At 38.0% G+C, this 16,549-nt stretch overlaps 1 protein-coding gene across 1 annotated transcript in view; it reads right to left on the bottom strand.

Moving 5' to 3' along the window:
- The window catches only part of ACAN (aggrecan), an 84,421-nt gene extending 72,601 nt beyond the window's left edge, over nucleotides 1–11,820 (bottom strand). The window contains exon 1 of the mRNA XM_075207762.1: nucleotides 11,478–11,820. The gene's annotated coding sequence lies outside the window, so the exon portion shown is untranslated. The remainder of the gene's footprint in view (nucleotides 1–11,477) is intronic.
- Nucleotides 11,821–16,549: the final 4,729 nt, after the last annotated feature.

Below are 16,549 nucleotides of genomic sequence, written 5' to 3'. Positions count from 1 at the left end.
TGTGTACAGCCTAAATGATCTCTTTGCTCTCCCATCTTGCTATCAACATCTGTTTCTGATATAGTTGTTCTGCCTTTGAGTTACTAAGATCTTACCAGGGAGCCTTACTTCTTACTCACTATAACATCACAGCACCATCCAATATTGATTATTTTGTTTTAGTATACAGCTGACTGGCCAAACTTTTACATCAATCAGAAAACAAGCTCAGTGCATCCATAAAGAGAAGTGAATATTTCCCAAGAGATTTTTGGTTGGGTTGTCATTCTAGTAAAATATAGGTATTGTTCTGCATTACATGCGTTAAAGCCTTTCCTAGTTGGCACTTTAATACATACTCTGCAGTGCACAGATATCTCAGACTGTCAAAGCTACAACACATTTATTTATATGGAAAAAGTGTGCTGACAATTTATGTCCGAAGATGAATCAAGCCCTATATCTTGATGGATGTGGTATGGCTGTTCACCCCAGTCTACAGTAATCATCTCTCTAACTTCATATCTGTGATATAACTGATCTTCCCAGTCTACAGTGACCATCACTCTAACTTCATAGCTGTGATATGACTGATCTTCCTAGTCTGCAGTACCCTTTTCTATCTTCACATCTGTGATATGACTGATCATCCCAGTCTACAGTACTACTCACTCTAACTTCATAGCTGTGATATTACTTATCTCCCCAGTCTACTTTAACCATCAATCAATCTTCATGGATGTGGTATGACTGATCACTCCAGTCTACAGTGCCTGTCACTTTGGCAGTCATGTAGAATCGGATAAAAATATCTCTCCTAAGTCAAAAAACGCTCTTCACAAAACCTATGCCTCAGTCAGCTTTCAGACATATCTTCCCCATGTGTCTCATGTCACTTAGAGAGGCAGACCGGGGGAGGTAGTGGGAGGGCAGGTGTAGGCAGAGTGCAGTAAGGGTGTGTTAACGCTCCTTACTCACTATGCTGGGGGGGAAGTAGTCTCAGGTATGCCTCAATGAGATGTATCTATTGTGACTGCTTTCCCCCAGTGTAAGATTCCTACTAATCATGATTGCATGCATTTTGCATACTATTCCAAGTCACATGTCTGTTACAATACTGTGTCTTGGAATACAGAGTAAAGTACAGGAGGAAATCTACAACTACATTTTAAGGTTTAGTTGATTTGAACTCTACATGACCCCCTTTGTGACTTCAAAAAAAGGGGGCTCATGTAGATAAAGCCCCAGTAATGGGGTTGGTAAATATATCTAAATATATATACATACACACACACACTACTTTTGCACATTTTGTGTAACATTAAGTAATGTGATGTTTTCTTTCATTGCTTTCCCTGTAATGTGTGTTTAATTAATATTAGGACACTAAAGAAGTGATGATGACATGGGGAAATGTACTAGGAAATCCAGAATGTTAATGGAAATTTACATTACCCACAGTGTGTGGCAGATTACCTCTAACTACTTCCCCAGCACCACGGCATTCATCACTTAAAATTAAGTGAACGTATCTCATTTCAGTGAAATGTAAATGTGGTTTACATTAAACAGAATAACAGAACAGTGACATCATGTCAAGTTCTTTCTGTAGTATATGACTAGGGTTAGTTCATTCCATTCAAATTCTCTGTGTGACTTATTCATTTTATAAGATGAGTAACATACAAAGCATACTTGCCAACTCTTCAGGAATGTCGGATTCCGGGTAGGTCTCCCGGACTCCCGGAATAGTATGGCATCTGCCCAATTCCTAGTGAAGTGGGCAGAATTAGATCGAAAATGCCGCAATTCTCTGGGAATCGTGGCATTTGGCCCCGCCCCCGCTGTTAAATTACATGTTTGCGTCATTACGTCACAGGGGTGGGACCAAAGGGGAGTGCTTTGCATAGCCCCGCCTCCGAAACACCCGCCTCCCCCAGGCAGATCCCGGATGCTGACTTAAGAAAGTCGGCAAGTATGATACAAAGATAATGCTTAGATTCTGAACATTAAAATGCAGAAATCTATAAACATTATATTTATTGTTTATATGCTCACCTCCACTAAAATGAAAAAACTTAACCTATGAGAAATGCCACCCAGTGAGAGAATGCTGTTTAATTTACCTTTGAGACATGTTCAATAAATTTAGTTGAAACATACTATAAATTCTGCTATTAGGATCACAGATTGAGGAAAACATATATCATTTAAGATAGATGTGATATTGTCATTAAATAATTCATACTGTAAACATCTCAGGGTCAGTTTGCTTATTAGAAAATAACACGCTAAGGACGTGACTGTTTTCAGAATGATTATTTATGACCAGCCATAATACCGGAGAAAACAGCTGTTTTCTGCAGACAATTGCCATCGCACAAATTATGATGGGGTTAACGCAAGAGAAATCAGAGAATTCTCCTGTGTTAACCTACTTTTCGTGGGTTATCGGCTGCAATACCCATAGAATTCTATGGGGACTGCAAAATCATACTTGTCTACTTTGGAGATCTCCCGTCCGGGAGGGGAGATCTCCATGCCGTATCCTGGGGGTGTGGCCACGTGTATTACATCTCTATGACAGTCTCTCTGCTACACCATACTAATTCTGTTATATTACAGCAGGGGGAGGGGCCAGCAAAGACAACTAAGGAACTCCATGATGAATAAACATATAGGGTCTCATGTAATGGTGGACGTATTTGCTCCCTGAAAGTATACAAGAAAGGGTGCATTTATGTCCATATCATTGGCGGAACTACCATTGGTGCGGCAGGTGCAGTGCACCGGGGCCCTTGGAGATAATTGGGCCCATTGCATGGCAGATGCAGAGGGTCGGGGGCCCCGGTTCCCTCCTACCCGCCTCCCTGCACTGGGGGCCACTGCTCGCTAGTTCTCCCTCTGGTCCATATTATCAGTCGGATGCATCCAGCTATACAAAACTAGCATTTGCGCCAGGATTACATGGAATTTCGCTGGAGTAGCGGCTTAACACAGTGAATGTAGTAGATGTATCTCTATATGCCTAAATTGTTCCCTCAAATCAACCAATCAATGTACTAAGCATTTCTCAGACACACATAATTCATACTACCACGCAAGCTAAATCATGTCATCATTCTGTATGTGTTGCAAAGCTGACCACATAAGTCACATTTTTAAACTTTCCTACTATGAATAACAGATAAAGAGAAAGAACTGTCCTGGGGCATTGCCAAGGTTGCTGTTATAATTATAAAGCCAATATTGTCACACTCAATTTGTATCCAACATTATGTGTATGCTATTGTGAAGTATAGTACAAAAGATTTAAAAGTTTGTCTTTTTTTTGCTAAGAAATATGCACACACATTTTCTTCTCTTTAAAATATTGGTGATGGAAGTGGCGTGGGGAGGGTTAAACCTAAAAACTTTCCTCTCAGTATATCTGGTCATTTATCCCTTTTCCACAGAGTTTCTTTATTCATTCAGACATTGGTCTTTCCATTGCAATACGGGCATTCCAACACTTCCCCTCCTGCATTAATTTGAGACTAAGCGTAAATACAGAGCCTTCACTATAAATGAAAGCATTTTAGTTCAGACCTGCTGCCAAAATAAAACATACAGAACATTCACTATTTAAAATTGGAATATTCTGTAGTGCAATCATTCCTGTCCTTTGTATCCTATGTATTTGGTCTGCAATAGGAAGGAATTAACTTAATATTTCTAGCGCATCCAATCAGTTCAAATATTCGTATTGCCTGGCAGGCTGCCACTTTATGAACTGAACCAATATTACTGAGGAGTGAAAATATTGATGGAGTCTACTAATATATTAGAAAGCAAAGTGATCTCACTGGCAGCTAGTGAACTGTTAGGCCACATTGGAATATTGGTTCGGCCCAGAAAATGGCTGTACCTCATTAAGCTCCTCAGTGATATCACCAGTTCCCAGTGAATTGATGTATGACAAACAGTCTCATGAATATTGATTTATCTCACACAATGGGCAACTCCATAGGCAAGTCCACTTTAAGACCAACACTACTGGTCACAGCAACAGGGCCATTCCCACTGGGGGCTGGTTAGGCTGGGTAGACTGGGCTTGTGCCATATAGCTAGCGAAATATGCATACATGACAACTTTCAAAACCCAGGAGATTCCGGGGGAGAAGTCATGTGACAGGGGGTAGGAGGGGGCCCCCACTATAAAATGCCAAAATTCACAGCATTGACTAGCGGGGGCGGGGCTTAATGATGCAATCAAGCCCCATCCCTCCATTCAATGCCGTGAATTTCGGCGAATCCGGGAGGTTTTCCTACTCTTCCGGGAGTAATTATTTTGTAATTAGTTTTTTTTCTGATGTGACCAGATGCTTGTGTGTATACTGCAGTTTCTTCTTTCTGTCTACATTAGGCAATTACTGTGTAGGGAGAGCGTGCTAACATCCAGGTTCAAATGAAAACGTATATTGAAATACAGTTGTATTTAAACTCGGTCAGAACTACACTCAAGGTTCGCGCTATTTTTTAAAATGCAAGTTGTGCACAGGTTGCGTCTGAACATAAATCAGGACCAGAGTTTGTTGAGGCATATCTTAAGAACAGAAAGTAGGCAGCTGAAATGTCTGGGCAGTCCAGATATGTACACTAGAACGAAACTAAATCTGCGGTGTACCTGGGATTCTTAATACATTGCACATCCACCCATTCTGCAGTGTCTAAATAACCCTTTGTTTGTAAATATTGTTGTTTCAATTTCTGTTTCGTAGGTTATGTGAAGCGAACGGAGCGGCCATGGGTGGGGTTCAAAATTAGTGAAAATTAATTAGGTCCCCAGATAAAATACTACTAGAGATAGATGACATTGATAGGGGTAGGTATGAAATATGTGCCAGCAGCATGACGAAAATAAACTGAGATTTCAACTTTTGTAATTGATCGATCCAGATCTGCTTTATTAAACATAAACTACAGTTCCATATTTCAGCCAGGAGGTGTCACAGCTCATAACTCTTCTCTTGAAGATGGTGGACCATTGCAGCCTAAGATATTAGCAGCAAGATTAGACAGTAGGTTATCCTGTGGCCGACCATCCCGGGTACCTAAGTTGAAATAATTGGCCAGGCAGATAGCCAGGGGAAAGCGCACAATGCAATTGTAATAGACAGAAGTCAGACAACACTGTCCCGGATTTCCTCCCCTTAGGTGTCCTGGATTTCCTCCCCTTAGGTGTTCTGGATATCCTCCCCTTAGGTGTCCCGGATATCCTCCCCTTAGGTGTCCCGGATATCCTCCCCTTAGGTGTCCTGGATATCCTCCCCTTAGGTGTACTGTATATCCTCCCCTTAGGTGTCCTGGATATCCTCCCCTTAGGTGTACTGTATATCCTCCCCTTAGGTGTCCTGGATATCCTCCCCTTAGGTGTCCTGGATATCCTCCCCTTAGGTGTACTGTATATCCTCCCCTTAAGTGTCCTGTATATCCTCCCCTTAGGTGTCCTGGATATCCTCCCCTTAGGTGTCCTGGATATCCTCCCCTTAGGTGTCCTGGATATCCTCCCCTTAGGTGTCCTGGATATCCTCCCCTTAGATGTCCCGGATATCCTCCCCTTAGGTGTCCCGGATATCCTCCCCTTAGGTGTCCTGTATATCCTCCCCTTAGGTGTCCCGGATATCCTCCCCTTAGGTGTCCCGGATATCTTCTCCTTAGGTGTCCTGGATATTCTCCCCTTAGGTAGGAGGTCCATCAGACCCTGATGTACCTTTTTTTTACTCCCCCTGGACCCATTTTAACTACCTCCCTTCAGTATTGCAGCACACTATGAGGCAAAACCTCATGAATCACATATATATGAAAAATATAAATATATTCAACCTGTAATTAATAACATGTTTGTACTGGTAGGAATACACAAGACAAAACATGTGGTAATATGTGGTAGACACCAGACTTTCTGCCTTCACTGCAAATCTGTTGTTCTAGGCTGAGGCCTGTTCGACCTCTCCATGAATTTCGAAATGATACCCATATATCCACTTGCTCCTAAACTTTAGTCAGGGCAGTAACTATTGCTGAAAGATATAGGTCACATTCTCCTTTCTCGCACTATTCAACTCCTTTCGCTTCTTACGGTACTGTTCTCAATGCAGTATATTCACTTTGAAGAACAATATTGCAGAAATCAGAACTCATATGATTACTAATAACTGAATTTAGGGATAGAATAGAATTATGTATATTTGTTTCTGCTGTGTGTAATGGGACTGCTAACATCTACATTACTCAGGTTTCATACTGTAACAAGCACAAACAGTGAGTATGTGGTTGAACATAGAACTCTCATATAATTGATTAAAACCTTTTTTGACTTCATGATATACAGCGTTACCAAACATGTTAGTGGTTTAAAATTCTATGCAAATATATAGGTAGAGCACTGTATATCAAATGTCATCTTTGTTGACACAAGTTGTGGGGTACTATAGTATAATTGCTACATACGCTTTATTTGTAGTGAAATTCAGTTTTCTATGAATAATAAAGGAAAAACATATTTGATCTTTATTAAACATATGTAATAAGCAGAATTTTCCACCCAGGCAGTTTTCTTGCCATTTCCAGAACACTTTGGAATTGTGAGGCTGACTAATATTTTGTTCCAGAATGCTGTGAGTATTAATCACTCAGCTCATAGGAGTTTGGTTTAGTAGAATGGTTTCAAGAATATATGTTTTATTATAGGGGAACTGTTACTACTACTACTACTACTACTACTATTAATAGATAAAAAAAATCCATAACACCCTATGTAATTTGATTTTGCTAGACTTGACATAAGTTTTGGAAAATGTTACTGTCATACATTTTCATTATGAAATGATTATTTTTCTTGTACTGTATATAGAGCTAGTATTATCTAAAGTGCTGTAAAAGAATGTACTATGTTTATTTTTAAATCTTATTTCAAAAGTTACACAACTTTAACTTTATAGCTCCACTTTTAACCTTTCTTGTTGCAATTTTACACCTCACTAGGGCTTCCAGATTGGTGATTACAATCCCTCCCGGCCATGATATTGCTGGATTGTATCCAGGGCTGTAGCTAGAATTGTCTCTAGGAATAGTGAGGGAATATTTCTTAATTAGAAATTGTGTACCCCACATATTAACACCACTCGTTCCAAAACTACATCCTCCATTATTCTTACTGGGAAGAATGGAGACTGGTAAAGAAAAGCATAAAAAATATTAAAAGAAAAGAAAAGAAACACATTAAATAAAATTAACATAATACTAGTGCCCAGTTTGCCTATTAGGTACATAAAGCTCTGTTCCTATCATCAAACTACTGCAAACATTGTCATCTCAATTTTCCCGTAAAACTGAATAAAATTGACTATATTAATATAGATTATGTGCAAGGAAAATTAACAAATTTAACTAAAATTGTAGGCTGTTTAAAATAGTATTTTTTTTAACATTGTTAATATACAGGGATTGAATTTTTTTTAATTAGAATGTATATGCCTGAAAATGAAGTGAAAAGAAAAAATGTTCTGTATCATTTAAATTGATGTGTATCTACACGATTTGTCATGAAATACATGTATTCATAAGTTGGAGAAAAAAAACCTTCTTACTCAGGTATTACTGTAGGCCCATTGAAAGTGACTGAGCAAAGAGAGGGACTCATACACTCAGTGTCCGATTCATACACAGACTGGCTGTTCTGCCTTGCACAAGTAGTCAGTGATTACTCAAAAGTAAACTTGTAAGGTTTCCATTGCTCCAATGTACCCATTTTCTCCCCCCCTTATAACGGTCACATTTCTGCTTGTGATTTTCTCTGTCCCTGTCTCCCTCTCTCTCTCTCTCTTTCTCACATTTAAACAAGCTTTACTTTTCTTGGCTTCAGCGGACCCTCGGTAGCAAGGCGCTGGCACACTCTATGTGGTCTGAGAGGCTAGATGAACACTGCTTTTGTTGCTGGTGAGAAGTTGGACAGATCGGAGACACAGAGACTGGTTTGTTTAGTAGGGAGGAGGATGGGGGAGGAGAACTAGGGAGTGAGCCTGGCGTCATCTTGTGGTAACCAAAAAGAAAAAACACACCAAAAAAACCCTCTCTTAACATAGCAAAACGTAATAGAAGCAAAAAAGGTGAAGAACTGAATTTAAATAAAAACATGTGAAGGTTTTTATAATACCTTTCTTTTAACATGTTACTTTTCAATGATTGTGCTCCAGATGTAGAGAATGTCATCTGATATTCTAAAAAGTAGATGTTATTATAATGCAGATATTTCCAGCTATGATATTTACGTATAACATTATTAACTAATAGTAGTAGTAAGTGACACAGTGCCATAAATGCTAGTTCTGACCAACAAGGTCCTCTTTTCTCTAATGTAAGTCTGGGTATTTTTACAGCGACTGTTTTTTGAAAATTGATTGAATGACGAGTGAAAAATAAAACACGGCGATCCCTGTGGCACTGATCCCACCCTGACATTAAAGTACAGGCACATTGCAGTATATATTTTTTGTTGTTGTTGAATTTGTTTTCCATTCTCCAGTGTTTTTGTATTCATTTAACTTGAATAGCAGTCCAGGTGAAAACCTCAAATATAATGAACAATACCTAAAATGCAAAAGTATATGACAACCCTATTTAAGACTGTGAATACAATAAAGTGCGTCTATGTATAATGATATATCCATGTAAGTGTATCTCTGTGTATCCATGGTATTGTTGCTATCAGGGTGTATGAGCATCTACCTTATCGAAGGAGTTGCTATTCCTGAGTGTCTATGTCTGTTAATCCATGACAGAGGCTTACATCTATGTTGAGTGTGTATAGGTTACAGTCATTTTTTGTCGTTTTACTTTGGTATGGAATGTACCTATTCCCCCCATAGAAGCTCCTTGGTTGTCTGTGAACTTTTACTTGTCTGTAAATGTATATTAATATAGGCAACTATGGATAGATAAATTGGTAGATAGATAGATAGATAGATAGATAGATAGATAGATAGATAGATAGATAGATAGATAGATCATTTAGAGTGAGCACTGCCCTAGAAATTGTGATGGAGTACAATCCACATTAGTAATTGTGTACCGGCAAACCTATGCACAGTGATGAAATTTTAAATGTTTTCACGCAATTCAAGTTATGTGACAAAACAGGCCATTTGCAGAGGTGCACAATCTTTAAGTTTCACTTTTGTTTCATTATTTGGCGGAATAACATTCCACACTGTGTTTGTAGATTTGCATTAAACAGTTTTAAAGACTGTTTGGTAGCCTTAATTTGGCATACCCAAGACCAAATTCCACCAGTGAAATGTGCAAAATTTCACGGCCAAATGGGAAATGAAGCAAATATTTTGCTGAACACTTTTAAAAATGTTTCACATCACTTCTTATGCTTCCTCTATCAAACAACCTCATCTTCATTAATCTATTGAGAAAAATATGTTACTGATAAAGACCAAGCATTGGAAAAATAACTTTTTATGTAATTCTATGCCTCCCCTGAACAGCGGTGCCTTAGGCATGTGCCTGATTTGACTAATAGATAACTACTGTATACTATGCGCCCCTGTGTCTGTGCGATGGTAAATATATATATATATATATACATATATATATATATATATATATATATATATATATATACTTATAGTGGCATTGTAGCATTGGGCACATATTTTTATATTGTGACTTTCAATAACCTACAGGTGGCGCTAATGAGCACAACATTGTAATATTGGAAGATTACAAGAGAAATTAAAAACAATTAAAAAAGTTGGATTGATTAAAACATTACAATGAGAACTCAGATTTGTTGTGATCTATCATGGTTGTATAAACATTGTGTGTCTGTGTGCACATCTATGTGATTTCAGTTTGTCCTAATTCAGGTTGGATGGTGAAAACTATGCTAATTGTACACTAAGAACGATGTGTTTATTTTTACACAATCCTTACCTGTGTCTCCTCAGTAACGTCATGACAAATATTTATTTGTCTAGACAAGTTACACAGTAAGGTAATTCCTCAATATTTATTTTCAGGTTGACCTGCTCTATTTTCATATAACCTTAAAATAACCCAACATCATGATTTTCCATATTAAATGCCCACTTTGGGCAGTCACTGCTTTACTGATTCAGCCTTAGCTGGAATGCTTTGTATTACAGGAAACCTTAATAGAGTGGTTTAAGGGCAGAAATGGAAATTTTGACAGACAGCCCCGTCCTAAGTATGTTACCAGTTTTCCTGTACATTCCCTCTCCTCTTTCCACCTTGAATACAGATTTATTTCAATACAGCCAACAGTTAAGTCTTCACTTTTCCTTGCCACACCCTTACACCTTTTTATATTAATCACTTATGACAAAATATAAAGCAACTGCTCGAAAATATATATCTACATCTGATATAATAAATATATATATATATATATATATATATATATATATATATATATATAATTATCCCCCCCCTGAAAATTTTTCAAATTCATTGCCTAACATCCTGGAACTTGCCAACTGTGCTGTTACCTAGACATTCAGCACAGTTTTTGGGTTAACGGTCTGAGCTTTATACTAGTACCAGACTATACACTATACAGTACAGTGTAGGTCTCATTTTTTTATTTGTATAATGATATATACATCAGTACTGTTTTCAATATTGTCATTTGGTTAGTTTTGAATCATTATAAGTAATAGTCTCACTCGATGTTATAATAAGATAGGCAGATGTTATAGGTTTGTATTAACAAAAATGAAGCATCTCTTCAGGAAGTTGTCATTAGAACGAGATAACGATACATTTTGATGTATCCCTTTATGTATCGCTCCCGTTAATTCCTGGATGCTACCATTTATTTAGGTCATAACAATAACTCACATTTTAATATTATGCGATCCTAATCTATAGTGAGCCATGATATAAGTTGTCAGTGACAGGAGGTGGTAGAGGGATGTAGTCCAACAGCTCCACTTGTGGATTTTGGTGGTGAATACAGCACATCTTAAATCAGATGGTTCAGTGGAGCTTCCACCCTAACTGACACATGCAGTAAGTACCTTTGTGTCACTATGTATGTGATCAGCATTAGTATGACATAACTTTGCAACTGTCAGCAAATTATATTCATGCATCAGAAATAATCAATCTCTGCATCTAATACATTGAAATATCTATCACAAAGAGTATTACACATTTTCTCAGACATCAATTTTTACTGAACTATAATATAGTCGTAATAATTTATTATAGGAACATTCACTGCAACACTACTTTGCCACACACTTGCCATCAGTAGCATTTTTGCAACAGAAAAATTGTGTGTGCAAATATATATATATATATATATATATATATATATATATATATATATATATACACACACACACACACACACACACATTATCTATAGTACTCACATACATTTCAATTCAAAAGCCTATGGGGTGATAAAGAGTTGATGTTACCTTTAAAAGTTCAGTGCAGTATTTGAAATATCTATGTCCCATACACCTGGTAGAAAACTTTTGTCAGATATTGTTGGTCTCTTGTTGTTTGACAGAAGGAGAAATTGTTGACAGTCTGTTTTATGATGTCTTCTTCAGCAGCTCCAAATGTTCCCCAGCCTTCCACCTTTAGAATGCAAAAATCCTCCTTTATGGAATACTGTGTCAGGTCCCTTGCAGGCAGTTGCGGCAGCAGCAGGAGAAGCAGCAAGGCTGTAGTGTATTGTAAGTGAGTGTGAAGGAAAGAATTTTTTTTCACAATCAGACTAAGTTTAGCAGGCACTGACTTCCAGACTCCTCCTGTCAACTTTCACCCCCCCCTTTTTGATAACTCCTGGAAATGCCTGCTGATTACTAAGTGTGCTGGACCCTCCTGCAAGGGTAGGCAAAAGTCCAGGGGTAAAAGACTGAAACCGTGGGGTGAAAAAGAAGTAGGAGGGTTTTAAGACAGTGGGGGCGAACTCCTGCCTCCTGGGGTGTCCCATCATGAGGAAGGTTACATATAAAAGGTTTGCAGCCATAAGTGGACACATACTGCAACTGGAATTGAGGAAGCTATAATAAACCATAATCTTACACTCAGGGCCATCTTAAGAACATTATGGGCCCCCGGGCAAAGCAGTGCACCGGGGTCCCTAGATATAGATATAGATATAGATATATAGATGTATACAGATACAGATGTAGATATAGATATATAGAGATAGAGATAGATAGATGTACTTGCTCAGTGACCCTTGTAGGTTTTTTTTGCAGGTTTTTTTCTTTTGCAGGATTATTTTTTCTCATTAAGAGCCGTGCCTATGGGGCCCCCTTGCTCATGGGGCCCCCGGGCAGCTGCCCATCGTGCCCAATGGAAAAGATGGCCCTGCTTACACTGCAATTAGAAAAAGAAGCCTTAAGGCCTAGTTTTCTCTCCCTACTCATAGGATAAATCAAGTTTAAGCAACGCATATCTCTCCCGCTTCTGTGGAACTACAAGTGCCAGCCACAGCTACTTGTAGATCGAACAGCAGCTGGAAAGCTGATTCTAAATTCAATTTGCCTCATTTTAATCCCTTTGAAGTAAAGGTGATCTGTTCAGTCTCTATATGAAGCATTAGCGTGTATGCTTCTATGCCATATTTAAACGTTTTATATAGCACTCTTCACATTGTTATATAGTAATCTTGTAATATATAGTTAAATTAATTACGTGATATCTCAGAGAGATTTTCATCTCAGATCTTTTTTTTAGCAGCTACTTTATACATTTCTCTGCAAGAATGCTGTGGGGCAGGGGAAAAGTGAAATAAATCATTATATTGCTAAATAGCATTTATAATGTATATGTTGATACTTTAGATCTTTAAGTGTTGCAATTGTTTCTTTCATATGCTTTGTTAACATAATATGGTGTTATGTTTCTTGATGTTCACATCCTACATTAAATACATTCTTTGTTTCCGATTGCAATTTGTATTACAGCCCTACTTGACAAATCTCAATTGACTCTTGAGATTTTGTCTATTTTTCACAAAAACAATAAACAGGGAATACTGGCATTAATTATTTGCTATGCCCCTGTGTAGCTGTAAGTGACAACTGAAAGAAGTCTGCCCTGTTACAAAACCCCAACACTTAATTATCCAGGTGCTGGAAACTAATTGCTATACAATAAAAAAGTACATTTGAATACAAAACTACAAATTGATCTTCCACACTGGAGAAGTACAATACAATCATAAGAAAGAACATTAATTAGGTGAGTTAGAAGTATCACCCAATAAAACACAATTTATTCATACATTATTAGCAACCATTATTAATATTATTACCATTTATTTATATAGCACCACTAATTCCGCAGCGCTGTACAGAGAACTCACTCACATCAGTCCCTGCCCCATTGGGGCTTACAGTCTAAATTCCCTAACATACACACAGACAGACTGAGACAGACAGAATAGGGTCAACTTGTTAGCAGCCAATTAACCTACCAGTATGTTTTTGGAGTTTGGGAGGAAACCGGAGCACCTGGAGGAAACCCACGCAAACACAGGGAGAACATACAAACTCCTCACAGATAAGGTCATGGTCGGGAATTGAACTCATGACACCAAATCGTTATGCTATCTGCATTGTTAATTTAGGGTCCTTTAAAATGATGTACAAAATATAACAAGGATTATGCATCAAATGATAAATATAATGTATAATGTAATATAATATTTGTATTAAGCTACAATGTATTAACCAAGAAATCCAAATCAATAAAAATGACATGTTAACAATCATTTCATGGGATAATATCATTGCAAATATCCCATGAGAACATAGTGATATAATGGCTTTTCAGAAATCCCTTGACTTCATGTTAAACATTAACAAGTGAAGCCAATGCATTGCTACTTGTTAATTATATGGGCGCCACTTTACAAAGAGAATGAGCAGTGCACAGATGGGCTGGACAAGTTGTGCACCTCAGCCCGTAGCAGCTTCTGTTGTGTTTCCAGGGCAGCACGGTGGCTAAGTGGTTAGCACTTCTGCCTTACCGCACTGGGGTCATGAGTTCAATTCCCGACCATGCCCTTATCTGTGTGGAATTTGTATGTCCCCGTGTTTGTGTGGGTTTCCTCCGGGTTCTCCGGTTTCCTCCCACACTCCAAAAACATACTGGTAGGTTAATTGGCTACTAACAAAAAATAGACCCTAGTCTGTGTGTCTGTGTGTGTTTGCGTATTATGGAACTTAAACTGTAAGCCCCAATGGGGCAGGGACTGATGTGAGTGAGTTCTCTGTACAGCGCTGCGGAATTAGTGGCGCTATATAAATAAATGATGATGATGATGATGATTTATTCCTCCCTGGTGCTGCAGTCTGGGGTCCGTTTTCTCTACCAGGAATCTGCCTATTTATTTCATTCTAGACCTTCGTCCCGATGCTGCCCACCTTGTTTGCAGTGTATTAAATAGATGGCGCTCTCGGGGGTGGAGGCTGGGCTCAAGAGGAGACGAGGGTTAGTAGAGTCGGGAGGTACCAGACAGAAGGCAGCACAGGACGAGAAGACAACTGCAGTTGCTATTGCGGTTTAAGTGGAATTGGTGTCTGTATGAGTAACAAGTACCTAAATATTTGAAGATATGCTATTACATTCTGACAAATACATGAAAATCACAGTAAAGTATATCATGAAAGCAGAGTAGAGTAAAGTTATTGTGAAGACGTTTCAGTAAACAAGTATATGATATATGGTATAACGGAACTAAGTGAATCTTTATAGAAATATATCATCATCATCGTCAACATTAATTTATATAGCGCCAACATATTCTGTACAGCTTTACAAATGGGAACAAGCACAGCAATAAACAAACTGGGTAAGACAGACAGAGAGGTAAGAGGGCCCTGCTCGCAAGCTTGCAGTCTATGGGATAGTGTATATATATATATATATGTTCTATGCTGGAAGCAGGCTATGGTCTGAAACTAAATATAAATGTGCATGTACTTAGTGTAAATTTCACTAAGTTTTGATGTGCAGAAGACATGTGGGTTTGTGGATGTACTGTAAAATCCATTGCAAAAAAAATTTGTGGTATATGTAAAATAATAGCATGCAAAATGGAACATTTTCAAAACAATCCATGTAAATCAAAATTTGTCTCTGTGAACAATCTTTCCAGACTCAGTACAAGTAAAGTCAGTGTATTTGCCAAATTCATCCTCTTGGGGGTAACTGAAACAACGCTTCTGGCATTACAGTTATGATACTAATTAACTTTCTGACTACTCCAGTAAGAATGCCTGTTACATGTCTGTGTACTGTATTCATTTCATACATTAGGGAGTTTAAACTAACTTTCTTTGGTGCCTGTATCCCCAATATGACAAGGTTGTCGATATATTTATTTAATCTGAGGCTAGGAAACATGTATTTCAAATTGCTTCCATCAGTGGGATTTGTAGGCTGCTCTTGCTCAGAGGACTACTTGTCCCATAGTGCTTTGTTCCAGAGCCTCCTGGAGTTTCTCTACTCAGCTGGAATCTTGACGCAAGTATCCATCAAGTAAGGGGACAGTCAAATAAAACAGCTCCGTTATGTCTGAAGGCAATGAAGAGTTGTCAGTTCATATGGTGGAAACTGTCAGCCATCGTGTGCACCCCAGACACCCTCAGTATATTAGAGGGATACAACTGCAAGGGAAAAAAGATGCAGGACATAATTTAATATTGACACATAGGAGAAATAATAAGTTGGGGTGGTCTTCTAATTTAATTGTATTTACAAGATATGTGAAGTTACAAATAGATCTGTTTTAGCACTGGACATCACTGCTGCGGTTTGTGTACTTAACTAAGTCCCCACTATAAGCTGGTATTACTATTTGCTGGAGTACCTGTGACAGTCACATGACCAGACATGCCTTCCTTCCGGGTGACGAATACTGGGATACATTCATAGGAGCTTTTTATAAATTATTATTTTAATATGGTTGTAGGAATCTGTGTTCTTGGATTACAAGCACTAAGTTTTAAGGATTTCAAGTCAGAAATGCTGGGACTGTTGTGAGAAAATCGGGATATTTGGGGTCCCTCAAAATGCTTGATGTTATTTAATGTGTTGTCATTTTTAGGGACTATGTGATATGCAGAGCCTGGAAAGTTTGTGGTCAGTTCTATAACTTAGGATCAAGATGGATTGTTCTTTTCAATAAGACCTTTAACTTGTTCTTAACTATAAACTTTACTCAAAGAGCCATTGTAGACATATTTTGATTTTGAAATCCTATACAAGACACAAAGTAATGGTTAAACAATGTCCCATATGCTGTTTTTAGACCATTGGGAATGCATTTGCTTTCATACTCACATCTATGCATTTTAAAAGCTACTGTCTAAAACATGCTTAAGCAACAAATGACTCACTAGTTGATGGATACTAAGAGTAATTTTCTGTATGGGTCTTTACAGCTATGCTAAAATGTTAATGTTATGCAAAATTATAAATGTATTTTATATACTAGAGAACATAACATATGACTATATAAGGG

Source organism: Mixophyes fleayi, chromosome 4 (assembly GCF_038048845.1).
Source record: "Mixophyes fleayi isolate aMixFle1 chromosome 4, aMixFle1.hap1, whole genome shotgun sequence".
Classification (NCBI taxonomy): Eukaryota; Metazoa; Chordata; class Amphibia; order Anura; family Limnodynastidae; genus Mixophyes; species Mixophyes fleayi.
This window is presented reverse-complemented; position numbering and strand designations above follow the sequence as displayed.